The 14,019-nt window shown below is 36.9% G+C and overlaps 2 protein-coding genes across 3 annotated transcripts in view; one reads left to right on the forward strand and one right to left on the reverse strand.

The window, feature by feature from the left end:
- The window catches only part of LOC136750357 (lamin-B2-like), a 62,874-nt gene extending 59,019 nt beyond the window's left edge, over nucleotides 1-3,855 (reverse strand). Inside the window, exons 1-3 of the mRNA XM_066705374.1 lie at nucleotides 3,731-3,855; nucleotides 3,212-3,290; nucleotides 2,076-2,240 (exon numbers count right to left, since the gene is read on the reverse strand). The gene's annotated coding sequence lies outside the window, so the exon portion shown is untranslated. The remainder of the gene's footprint in view (nucleotides 1-2,075; nucleotides 2,241-3,211; nucleotides 3,291-3,730) is intronic.
- Nucleotides 3,856-4,956: 1,101 nt separating this feature from the next.
- Nucleotides 4,957-14,019, forward strand: part of rassf8b (Ras association domain family member 8b) — a 57,048-nt gene continuing 47,985 nt past the window's right edge. For both annotated transcript variants that reach the window (XM_066705376.1, XM_066705375.1), the window contains exon 1: nucleotides 4,957-5,306. The gene's annotated coding sequence lies outside the window, so the exon portion shown is untranslated. The remainder of the gene's footprint in view (nucleotides 5,307-14,019) is intronic.

Here is a 14,019-nt window from a genome sequence, read left to right on the forward strand (position 1 = left end):
GTGGAACCTGGTGTTAATCTTTGGCAGGCTAATTAATTGCCAGGGTTTACACAACAATGACACTCTCACCCCAACCCCCCTGCGTACAAAGAAAATAAAGTTAATATTTAAGACTTTAGTTAAATGTGCATTCAATATATATCCACACATCTGATGGGTGAAGAAGCCAAGTAGAAAAATAGGGGAAAAAAAAAAGTAGAAAGTAGGGCTTGATTCGTTATCTCAGTGTGTATTATTCTGAAAACAAAAGAAAGAAAAGAAAATTCCAAGTATACCGCAGGGAATATATTATTATTGGATTGCATAAATGATCCCCATAATATTGTCCCTGCTTGCTGTTGTCTGAAAGAGGGCTATTAATTCTAAGCAGGCTTTCAATTTATCTTGAAGAATAAATGCCTATCAAGCAGACATCTGCGTTAAAACCTTGGGGATTTTCAGTACTCTCATTCATAGCCTACTGTTAGTGGCCAGACAGTCAATATATGATTTTAGAGTCATATAAATGAGGTTTGTAAATGGTTTTTGATAGTCGCACAAACATACACTTCTTGAAAATCAAAGCCCTTTGCCCAGATGTGCTGACTTCTACAGCAGGGATTTTGAAGGCATACGAGATTAGAGAAAAATGCCCCTAATCCTTTCATAGAGTTCAATGCTGGTTTCATCAACCATTCTAATGACAAGATCTGGTCAGTGGATTAAATACTTAACCACACAGCAGTAAGCAGTGCTTGGTGAACAATTGTTTCAAACCCAGTGCACTAGAGCATTGATTATATATTGATTGAATTATTGTATCTTTGATCTCTCTTTGTTAGAATCAAATGAACCCATGCAATTGAGGATTCTAGCTCTAATATAGACAATTACAAGACTGCAATGTTGACGCTATGTTGTATCGTGCAATACTGGAACTGCCCTGGATATGATCCTGTATCACTTCTTTAACTCAGAGAATAAGAGCAGAAAATTCATAGTCTGCAACGCATGAGGTAAACTACAGAAAAAACGAAAAGACACACACATTGACTTGTCATAAACCACCAATTACAGTGGAAAATGCAGACTTCCTGTGTATGTTTATAGATCTTAGGAGGATGTAAGGGATTGAAAGATCCAAGCTATGCCTCATTAAGAACAAAAATAAATATTTGTATGCATTTAGGTAAGGAATCAGCATTTATTCCAATCAAAACTATACCAAACACAGATAAATAACCTTCATAGAATTATTTTTATTTAATGGGTGTTGATTAATTTATTAATAATTTGTTAAATACACCTTTACTCCCTACTTTTCAATCTAAGTCCAAATCCCTTTAAACTTAAGGGCCCGCTGCAATTGAAGGAATATGATCCGGTGTCTAACTGCCAAAGAGTTTAAAACTTTAGCTTCAGCAGGGGAGCAGGAGAAAACCAGATGTGAATTCCATAATGCACAACTAAGGACTTTCCCTGTACCTTTTTTAATTAGAGGGACTTTGTAATATGAAACCCATCCACTGGAATATACTTTAACAATGGCTGGTTAATTGTAAAGGAAAACAGAACACAATATTTTTGCAGATGCAGAATAACTGTTACACAGAGTGTACTTTGCATATAACATTTTCCCCCCTGGTTGGACATATTTCTCTAAGTCTCTTATTGAAACTTTTAAAGCCTTCTTAAGGTTACAGCGAGCTGGGGTTCACAAAAAAAGCTTAGAATTTCCTCCCTGGGGCTGGTAAATAAATCCCACCTTCATCCTTAAATAACTGATCCCTACAGTCTATAGGAAATTGAAAGAAGACAGTGTTTTACAATAAATAGATAGAAATAGATGTATTAGTTTGAACTCTTGACTTTAATTGAGTTCTTGACTTCCTCATAATTGTCGAAGACTGATAAACTTAGAGGAAAGTGCAGTCTACTAACGAGAAAATGCCCGATGATATGTTGTTATTATGATTATTAGTATTTTTTTAATTTGGAAACAAGAGGATAGAATACTGGCCATGGAGTGAATTAGAAACAAATGGGTAACTCCCTTGCAGTGCTGCAGTTTGGTTTTTGGCTTAATTTGCACAAACCTTTTAGGTGCACCTATCCGCCAGCCGATCACTCATAGACTTCACGTCTCCGACCGGGTCACTGCAGTGGTGATTGAGATCCTGCAGCTGGGATTTCTCACTCAGAGGTCTGGCTTCTTTACCAGAGACACTTTCTCCACACCAGATGTTCGGTGAAGCGCTCTCCTTCAGAATAAACAAACTGTGAATGTTACAGCTCACTGCTTTAGCATGCACCCCTGTTATACTGCAAAACACTTGATCTGCAACTTGGAAGCTGATTGTTTTCTTGTCTCCTTCAGTTCTGAAATGTATCTAGACTAAGAGAAAGTATTCAATATGCCTTTAAAATTTGGGTGGCTGTCATGCAGAGGGTGGTGGCAATACGGGTTTAGGACTGAACCCCATTTACTGGCACTGCAGACAATCTCTTCGCTGCATTGCCAAAATGTCTGGTGCCATATGCATCGCAGTAAATGTGCAAGTGGGTTTTCTCACTGTGCATTACTTCCCAAGGAACAATATCTTAACAAAATACCCTTCAAAACAAACATCCATTCAATGATCAGTACAGTCATATTACAAAATTACATGCTGTGCACATTTAAGCTAGAGGCCATTCGAATTGCTGCGGGTTTAATAAACAGAACCTTTAAACAAGGGAAGTCATATCAAAGCTAGCTGAATAAAAGAAAGCTGTTTCTGCTGAGTCCCCAGTACATGTCAGACTGAACACTGGACGTGCATATAATAACATCATGAAGGAAATACAGTACTTTAAAATTGTGAAAATACTTGATGAAGAGGGGCATTAACAATGTCTCAGTGAAGAGTTGGGATGGATAATGGCAATGAATCATAAATAAAAGCACCAGTACTTTTTTAATTGTCCCTCTGGAAGGGATCACCAGAAGAACAGAGAGACTAATCATAACCCCACCTCCTTCTACCCCAATACCACCAACACATTACTGAGACTACACTGCCTGACAAAAAATAAATCTTAAACACAGACTGTGGGACTGTCAAAATAAGTTGTCAAGGTATACAATTACAGCTGCAACCACAATGGAGAAGTATAGTGCAATATGATATTTTTAATTATGTGTGCATGCACTGTGTATAAACAGTATTTTTGTTGCATCATTAGTTCCTACCTATCAAAGATGGAAGTTACTTATCTTGCGCCACACATGTCCTCATTGCAGTGATGGATTTAATGTGACATCCAATTTCCTGCAATATTAACATTCAGCCTAAATCACATCTTTGATCAAATGTTTGGCCATATGCTCATAAATGGATTGTAAGGTACCAGAAGTTTCTGTAGTAACATCCTCCGTTATCAATATAGGCAGTATTTAAAGTTCAATAAATGGATATGTTGTATTTGTTTAGCATGATCATACCATATATAAATAGCAAAGATTTCATCATCTGACTATGTTAGATAATGTACAAAGTGTGTAGAACTTCATTTTTCACTCTGTAAGGGATGTTTTCATTTGAACTGCATACAAAGGTTAATGATTGTACCTCCAAAGAAGCTTAATTGTTTTGCTGTTTACTGCACAACTGAAAATCAGTCAGAGATTTCCTTTCCTTTCAATCAAACATCTACGCTCTCTGTTTCTGAATAAGAATTTAAAACAATGCCTACATCATTTCTAACTTACCCCAACAGTATTTGACAGACACCCCCGTGTTTTTGCCACCGTGTTGAGAATTTATTTTCCTTTATATATTTTTGCCAATCTAATCACGTCCTTATTCAGCCCTTGTATTGCAGCCACTTGTCACTTTGCCTGGGTTTTGTTTGCGGTTGCCATGGCTGGATGCTCAGTCAGTCCTAATGAACACTTAACCCTAAGAGGCGGAGACTTCCTATGTTGTGACTGTAAAGGGAGGCCTACAAACCATGCTTCTTTGCAAAGCATGTAATACAGAATTTTATTAAGATTCACAAACTCTGATGCTGACCCAGGAAAATCAATTACATGCTTTCATCACAGTGAGTGCTCCATCTCCATTAAAGTAAAAGCAGAATTTCTTTTTAAAGACCACATTCAATAATTGCCATGTATAAATGTTACAAATGCAGACGTTGTAGGAATAAAATGCACCACCATATATTCAACAGGTACTGAGTTTCCAGCAGGCACTGAAGGGTTCGTAAGATACGGTGCACTCCTGATGGATAAGCACACAGAAAACATGGTTCTTTTCCTATTCTAATGATGAAAATGTTTCCCCTTTTCCCATTTAAATAAACAGATCCAAAACAAAATGCTATTAGAGGTGTGATTTGTTTATATTTTATCTACAGTGCTAATGCTCCAGTATATGCAAAAGCAAACAAAACAAACAAACAAAAACCTTGGTAACAACCAATGTAATTCTGTCAATGATTCCAATGCAGGATTTCTAGATAGATAAGTTAGGCATAATCCATTATCAGCAGTATCATTATAAGCAGTCCTATATTATCAATACACTATTGACTTGATTGATTTCATAGAAATATTTTTTAAGTATTTTCCTATTACAAATTTAAATCCCTTTTTGTACACAACACGGTGAATGCATTGTAACTTAGGTATTAGACCAAATAAATCTGTACGTGCGAAAGAAGAGAGAAATCCAGAAGCGGTGCAAACTAATGACATGATTTTTCGTAAAAAACGTTTTCATAGACATTACTCTTATTTTATGAAGTATACCAGCCCCAGCATACACTTTTAGTTCACAGAGGAATAAAAAAAAACTGAACTCACAAAAACTGATTGTATCCATTTATTGTATTATTTTATTACCAAGACTACAGATTGTTAGAGAGCGGTGCAGCTTTAAAAGGTCCCACAATGCACCGCGACGTCCCAGTTCCGTTACAATGTATTTACAAGCCGGAGTGGAGCCACAGAGGCTCGCAGCGAGTGTATCAGATAGCAGCAGCCTGCGCGCCTAGCGAGCTGTCCCCACACTGTGGAAGCAACTTTTGGGAAGACAGCATCTCCAAATCCCGACTTTTCCGCCTGCTTTCAATTGGTCTTTTTGGCGAAGACAACTTTTTGGCTCTGTTAAAGCTGCTGTTGTCATTTTTTCTCTGCTCTTGGTTTGTGCGGTGGAGAAATATGTAAGACTTGCAGATTTCATGCCAAAGCGAATCTCGAGCACTAACTCGATTTGAAGCGGAGAGCAATTACACTGGGACCGAGAGAAATACTTTTTTCACCCCCTTCTTTCTGGAGAAAGGTAAGGGTTGATTTCCGTCCAGTTATGTGTGTGTGTGTTTGCTTGATTTCATTATGATTATTATTTGTTCACTTCGACAACGTGTTTTGTAACACAGAAAACATGCCCAGAAGAGCTGAAAATAATACATATTTCTATTTTTCTGCTGGAATTAAAAATCGGCTAAAAAGGGAAACGGTGTGAACGTATTATGTATTCTTCCAAACTATGAAATCTTTTTTTTCTCTCTCTCTCTGCTTTGCTTTGCCGAGTGATCAATATGTGTAGCTGTGTAAGTTTGTGAAGTTATCGTTCAAAACTTTATTAACGCTAAACATTAAGTAACCACCCTGCTGTCAACGTGTAACTGCATGTGTCAGATGCCCTTGGAAAGTGTCATTTATTTTGTAAATCGTATACATTGTGTTTGTACTGCGATAATCTGTGAAAACACAATACTGAAGGAAAAGGTAACGGTGCAGTAGCAGGATAAAGAAACCTTAGCTGGAAACCGTTATGCATGTATCCGGCACACTTTGCCTTATCCTTTGAGCGATCTAGCAAGAAAGCTTCTGAAACAAATGCATTGATATTAATTTATTTTAATTCTGAATACATTTCGCAATTAAAGGTAAAGCGCCATATACACTTTACTGGTGTGTTATTTGGGAGTTCCCAGTTTGCGTTCCCTTACGTTCTGCGTTGGACTGTAAACTTACGTTGGCAGAAACTATAGTATAGAGCTCGAAATGTATGGAAAATGTTCATTTGGCCCTTTTTAATTTTTGGTAGCCTTGGTTCAATTGTAGATCAGCAAAGTGCGCATATTGAGATAATGTTTTTCCACCTTTCCCTCATTTTCAAACAGTAAAGCTCTGTGATTTTATATTATAAGTCTTTTTATAAAATCAGGAGTGCATGTTTCTGACTCATAGCTTGATGGAAGTGCCTCATTTGCAGAGAAAAGGACAAACAATAAAACATCCTGCCTTCCAACAATTTGCGTATTCAACTCTCATGAATACTGTATTCAATTAAGTCAAGGAAACAAGTTTGAAAAAATGAATATATAGACGTTTAACATCAATTGGAAATCTACCATTACATGTCAGGATCAGTTATAATGATTTTCACACTGCGAGTCCTGCTTTTTAACCCCTTCAGAGTACAGTACAGCACAACAATATGTCTTTAGATAACACTCGCATGCTTCATTGTATTTGTTTTAAAGAGTTAGGCTACATTTTATTTTTAAGATGCTTACATTTCTTTTGATTACAGTATCTGTCTGCTTGTGTTTATAAACTCTTACATCGGAGTTCAATTCTAGTGCATCATCGACTTCCAACTGCTTTTCTGTGAAGACTTCTCAGATGGTTTAGGAGTAGAATTTATGACTTGAAGGTGAAAAGTTGCATTACATCAACAAGATTGACTCTGGTTGAAAATGTAGAAAGTCAGTAAAGCATACAGTGGAAAAGAACAGACTATCGTAAGGATTAGGCGGGTTTAGCATTACTGCACGCCTCATTCGAAAGCAAAGACTTTTCAATTTCAAAGAGGTATGGGACACAAGCCTCACTCATTGTTGCGCTAAGAAAAATAAAGCTTCTAAAATATGATCTGGTCTGCCACCAGATTGTATACCTCCTTAAAAAGGTATTTCTCACAGTATGAGTTGCAAGGAGTCTTGACAGGTGAAGAATGATCTCTTGTAACCCTCTGCATTTACAACTGCACTAAACACTCTGATTATTGTTGTGGCAGTAGGGGGGCATCTATAAAAGGGTGTTATAATACCTTGCCATGTTCAAGATTACTTCACAAACTAACCCCCTGTGCACACACAAAATGTGCTGTGTGATATTGTTGTTGTACACTTACACATGTTTCTCAGCTGTTGTTGACTCCCTAGTGGCTAAAACTTCAAAGGCAGCCTGTAAAAGGAAAGCATGGCAAGAGAACAAAGTCTGTAATTTTTGTGTGTGTGTGTGTTCAGTGCCATCCAGATGTGAAAGTGCTCAGAGCTTTAACATTAGCACTCTTGGAGCAACGGACTAACTATTGTACACTTTCTCCAAGCAAGGGCAGCACTTTCTCTGAAGACCCCCTTGGGCTGCCAGTGGGCAATAACCAAGGCTGTTTAATAACTGCAAGACAAGTTCTGGGAAAAAGAAACTGTCGAGATGGATCTTTGTATGCCTGTAGTTCATTATTGAATAACGTCATGCGTACATCCTAAATTTGAATCAGATTTTTTGTAAAACCCTCTTGCATTTCCGTTACAATAAATACAGGGTTATTGAAGCTAGATGTCCCCAAAATATGCAGATTTGTATTCATAGGAATTTTTTGTGAATGATAATAACTAAGTTACAGTAATGGGAATCTAACCCTGTGTTATAGAACTTTTTTGTGTTGTTGAACTTTTGTACAGGTTACATTGATTAAAGCAGAAAATCATGTATATTTTAATTTGTACTTAGTCCTGCGCATGGTAACTCAGATTAAGCTAACAAACATTACATTACTGGACTGGACTGTTCTTTTTAAACACTACAGCCTTTGGCTTTAAAATTTTGAATTGGCTCAAACACATCGATGGTGGGAGTGTCCCCCTATTAAACAGAATGATTGAACTTTTAACATTTAGATAAAAAGATGCAGGTTTAATTCTAGTCCCAATTACATTAATCTAATTTGATATCAAACGTAAAAGATCTTATTTAGAAAACAACTAAATTAAAAAATATTATAAGACAGTCTGTATAAGCAGTTAGTACTGATTCTCTTTTGGGCAAATGTGAGTTATAATTTGAGCTAAAACCACTCCCTGAAATTCAAAGTAATAGTTAAATTGTGGAGGTAAGTCTTGCACAGAATGTATGTTCCATCTCCCAGGAGAGGAGACACAGTCAAAGTAAAGGCATGTTTCATCAAAATTTGATCTCGCACATTTTACATCATAATACAAAAATGTTTATATAGGTAGTTTTACTAACAATATAGGGCAGAAGCAGAAAGTCTTTAATATTGACCTTCCTGTGGTGAAAGATATGGACAGCTCTGCAGGATAGTCGTATCTCCCATTGCCATATGAGGCCTGTTTTCACATAAAGTTAGCCGGGGTAAGCTGAAGAGTACTAATTGTGATGTCATCAACAGCCATACTTCAATGATTCTGTTTTATCATAGGTCAGCTGTGAAATGAGTTTTAAATTGAAACTAATCTAATGGAGTTTAGGCTCTGGAATGGAACATGTTGGCTAAATTACCTGTAGAGGTTTCACTCGGTTTACATCGAAGGCTTGTCATTAGGTGCATTAGAAGGGCAATTGTTATTTATTTATTTATCATTGTGATGTGGAAAACATGCCTCAATGGATAGCTTATGCCTGGAGTTAATATCTATGACATCATTCAGCTAGGGCCAATATATATTGAAAGAAAAGAAACACAATTGTTTGCTGTTGAAGGAGGTCAGTTAATAATAGGTTCAAGGTAGTTATCAAATGTATTTTGCATTTTAAAAGTACGATTCGTATGCTATTCATGGGCTTCACCATTCCTGACTAACTCGCATGTCATCTAGTGCAATATAAACCTGGCAATTTAGTGGCTGGGCAGGGTTCAAAATTTGCTGAACCTTTCTGTGGCATGAGATTTCTCCTCCTCTATTAAAAATGAATGCTCTGTGAAAGGCGAGGGGAGAGTGACACAGGCTCCAGGTGGGTAAAGTGCTGACAGGACGGTAGTATCAGGACTTTGCGATATAATACTGCATGAATTCGCCAGTTTCGATCTGTCAGTCATTATGCCGACTCCTGCAGGCAAGACCTCCGAATGGTGTCAAATTGTTAGTATGTCAGTGTCTATTTGGGACTAATCTGTGCAAGCTAAACGGATTTCACATTATTAATAAACTGGGATCTGAACCCAAGTCCACAGAGTGTAAAGTCCAACAAGGCTAGGTGTGCCACACAGCTGCCACTCTGCTGTGTTCTTGATGGGCTAGATATACGAGGGTGTTCAGCTTGTCCGGCCACTCTGTCCCACAGTGACAGACAGCAGGGAGCCTGAGGTTGCAGCCCTTGTTTTGAATGTCTCAGTCCCAATTTCTAAACATGGCTCCAGATTAAAATCTTTAAAGGTCCTGACCTCACACACATTTCATCAAATGATTAGCTGGGTCTAGATTATGCACTGTAAACTTCCCAGACTGATTCTTCTTTCGTTCTACTGCTTATGGTCTGCACTGTGTACATTCATTTGCTATGATAGTAAATGGGACCGTAGAGAGTGTTATTGCTTTAGCATAACAAATAATTATTACTTTTGCTGAGAGAGTCATGTATTTAACTATTTCCTGGAACAACACCTGAAGCATATGCCTGGGGTAAATTTTTTCTTTAGCAGTTTAATTTAAATAAAATAAAAATGTATATTATAATTTCTAGATCAGTGTATGCATCCGTCATTCAGAATTGACAGAGATTTTTTTTATTTTAAAGTTTGAAAATGAGAAGACCCCTATTCAGAAGGATCTCTGTAGGATTCAACTGTTGATACAACGATAAAGTTCACAGAATATGATGAACAACACTAGAGAGTCATAGATGAAGTGCTAATCAGCATTTGTGAATCCCTACCTGCTTTATCTTCAAACCGAAATAGCCCCCCAAAAAGATCCAAAGACCATTGGCTGGATTGGAATGCAGATTTTTGATGCTATCAGTGCCCATAGAAACATGCACAAAGACTATTCCTTTGATATTGAGCCCTGTGGAATGTCTAAATGTGACAATGAACATTCTATCGCTATTATTGGACTTCTTTATCATCTTTTATTTCACAGAAGAGAGTCAACACCATAACCTCCTACAGCATTCCAACACTCTCTTACTTCACCTCCTTTCTTCCATCAGGAATTCAAAGATTGTTGACCTATAGAATACTCCTAACTACATAGCACATTCAATTACCTTTTCCTTTATTTGTTTGGAAAAAGTGGAACTATTTTATTGTTTGTTTTGGAATTAATTATATAATTGTGTTTTTGTTATACAAATGATTGTGCTCTCTGCTAGTGCGTTGACATGGTGCTCATCCAGAGACCACACAGAGGTGAGGAACACTAAATGAAAGAAGCGTGTAAACCTTCCTCAAAGTACTGGATTAAATTAAATGTGGTTAAAGTGGTAGCAATTACATTTAGCACTGTTGGCAGTGTAATTGAAGGGAAACTCCTTTGCTTTAAAAATAAAAAAACAGGAAGAGTTTTAGCTGAAGATACTATTGATTGTTTTAGTTTTAGCAGTGACTTCTATAAAAAGGTTTTGCTTTTTGCGGTTTTGGCTGCAGAGGCTTTAATCTAGATGAGAGTTAAGAGTTGTGCTAACTCACACCCCAGCTTTATAGGTTATCAGCATGTGGGGGAAAAAAAAACAATCATTTCCCTTTATACAGACACCAATATATAATCTTTCCTCCCCTTAATAGAAGCTGTTGTCTTCTCTGATAATGAACAATAGCCAATGTTAATTTTGAAGGACCTGTGTGGTGATAAAATGAAAGGGCACCGCAGTGCCAGCACATTGTGGTTTTCCTTCTAGATTCCTATCACAAGTGCACTGTTGTTCAAACAAGATAGCAGCGGAACAAATAAACACATGTTTGTTCATTCTGCACTTTCCAAGACCCATTTGCTGAATGAAAGACATTAAATATAGGGTTCAGTCAAAACTGACCGCTAACCCACCAAATTAAAAACGCAAACTGCTAAATTCAGTTTTTCTTTGGAGGAATTGCAAGAATAATCTGGCAAGCATGACTCATTATCATTGTGTGTGATATATATATAAAAATAAAAAAGTTTTAGCCCAAAACAAATGGTCTGAGTTTCATTTTTGCTACCAGTAAAGACCTAAATTCACACTTTAGCCTTGTGGCCCTTTTGTAGAGATACAGGTAAGTACTGCATTATTATTCTGCTGTTGCAATTACTCATGCAGTGTAGTGCTCTGCTGGCACCAGTCTACAATCAGTTTGTATTTATTAGCCTGGGACTCTATTGTTAATGCTGACGTTGGACATCTCTTCATGCACTAAGTATATTAAGGTTGTCTTCCTATGACTTCCAGCCTAATGCTTAAATAAAAATACATCAATGCTTTGACTCGGGCAGGATTTCTCTGGAGTGATGTGAGAAATACTACTTGTAAAGCTGCAGTGACCTTGCATTTGTAATCGCAGAAACACCTCAGCTCCTCCACTGGTCCCTGTCTTGCCGCTGAGCTTGAAGTTCAGCCCTTTATAGTAAGGGTGATTGAATCAGTGACCTCACCAGTACTGGAGGCACGTGTTGTGCCAAATAGGCCTACATTCTGTAAATTATAGAGCTAATTACAGGGCTGTGCAGTACAATGGAATTTCGACACCTGTAGTGGTACAGCTACATGTTTTGCTTTAGCATTTGCATCTTGTTAATGCTGTGTTTTATATGCACAGACATTTAGTATTAAAATGGGCAAGAGTGAATTTTATCGTTTGAAATTCAGAGTGACCAAGTGTTTGATCATGACCATGTGTAGAGGTGTCAGTTTCAGCTATTAAATACTGCAAAGTGAAAATACATTCATGGAGTGTAAGTGAAGTTGCACAGTTTGCCTTTAACTTTCTTCCTTGATTTATGAACAACTGAAATGTACTTTGAATGTAGTATTATACTGTTTGTAAAAAAAACTGCTTAGACAGTGGTTTTGGTAGCTGAAAACCATTCCTTTCATGTGATGAAGAATTCAACAACAAAGAATATTTCTAATAGTGCTAAGGCAGAACTTTAGTAATTTTAGAAGTTGACCTATTGGTTTTCACTTTTAAACACTGACTTTCTTTATAAGTATAAAAGTTTTTTTAAATATTGAAAGGAAGGAAATTGAAATAGAATCCAGTGCTCAAAGATCTTCTTTTTGTAGCATTTGTTAAACTTCACTTAGTTGTTTTTGACTTGGAAGGTTACATATTTCTATTGGCAGATTTTGTTGCAGCAATCATCTGTATGATTATCTTTACTCCCGTACAGTATGGATAAAGTCTGTATGACTGCGCACCCCAATCAAATAAATACAAGCTAATTGTTTATGCTACGTTTTTCTTTTTTTCAGAGCCTGTGTCATTTGTTAATTTGTTCATGTTGTGAATCATACTTAAAGTGATTAACAAATCTAGCACAGCTGAGCCCCTCTCGCTCTCTAAACGTCCCTCACAACAGATCTTGTGAAGTAGGGGAAGCCTGTGTTACTTTATGCCACTTCCCATTTCATGCCACATGTGAACTGTGTGCTGTCAGAAGGGAGGGCAGGAATGACTCATAACAATAACCCAGTCTCTTTCTGCTTCACAAGATGGTCTCAGTAATGTTTGCGTAATTGAAAAACCTCCAAAGTTTAGGCCTAGTAAGTGAAACAAATAATGACATGATACAGGTCAAAAATGTACGAGGAGTTTCTGTTATTTTTTTGGGAGGTGGTAGAACTTTAACACCTGGAACCATACTACTCTCAAATTCCTGGTGGGAAGAAGCCACTTAAGTTGAATCCCTGCTTCTTCTCAGGATACACACTTAATGAAACATTAAATAAGACCTTCTCAATGGAAATATAAGCCGAGGTGGTCCCTGCTCTGTGAACTTGGTAAGAGCTTGGTATTGGTTTTCTGGTGTAGTAGCTAAAATGGATAACATACATGGAGTAAGTTATGTAAGTGAATGTGAATGAAATGAACAGTTCTGCAGTTCAAGATAAATGAGTGTGGGATCTGTGCATTTGTCCATTTATAAAGTATAAATCTGTTTACATATGCACTACCTATTCTATACATAATTTATATTTTTAAAGATTATGTACATTAGAGTTATTACATGTTTGAATAACTGCTTTACAAGGCACTGTTACAGTCACTTACAGGGCTGTACGGAACAGCACAAATGGCATGAAGACATTTTTATTATGTCAGGGAACTGAAATGTTTTCTTATGTTATGAACAATAGATTGCCTGGGTGTGGGAGGTTGTGAGTTCAGTTTCTGGCCAGACTTGATTAAGTTTTGATTTAAGAAGCTAAAATAAATCCTCAAGATATTGGCAACATGCCTGGATATTCGATGAAGTCTGTTTTTTTTTTTTTTTTTGTTATGGAATAAACAATGCATACAATGTTAAGCATGCAATGCCTTCTAGCCTCTTATTAGACTGGATGGATGATGGCTGGGGATCACCCCCGAGGAACTTATAGCTGCATTGTTTCTACAGAGAAATAAATACTTTAATAAATAATCTGCAGTATAGATAGATATGCCTCCAAAATATTGAAATGCATTTTGAAAGTGTGTACGTGTGTGTGTACATGTGTACGGATATTTCAGGAACAAGTTGACGTGAAATACAGTACAGTGTTTGCTGAAGTATATTTTCATATAAATACATTTAAAATGTATGATTGTATATTGTCAATATTCAATCTTATTGCACATTGCAATATTTTTCTAAAACCTACAGTTGGTATGTTTATTTATTTTCCAATGGGATTAGCAACAGCTAAATTGAAGAATCCCAGGACACACAAGGTTCAAAGTTCATGTATGCTTTTTGTAAGAAGAAACCTGCATTGTTAAATTTAAATCCCATCTCTGTTACTTCAGTAGATTAAGTGGCTTTTATCATTTGCAAGGTCTTCTT

This window comes from Amia ocellicauda, chromosome 5 (assembly GCF_036373705.1).
Source record: "Amia ocellicauda isolate fAmiCal2 chromosome 5, fAmiCal2.hap1, whole genome shotgun sequence".
NCBI lineage: Eukaryota > Metazoa > Chordata > Actinopteri > Amiiformes > Amiidae > Amia > Amia ocellicauda.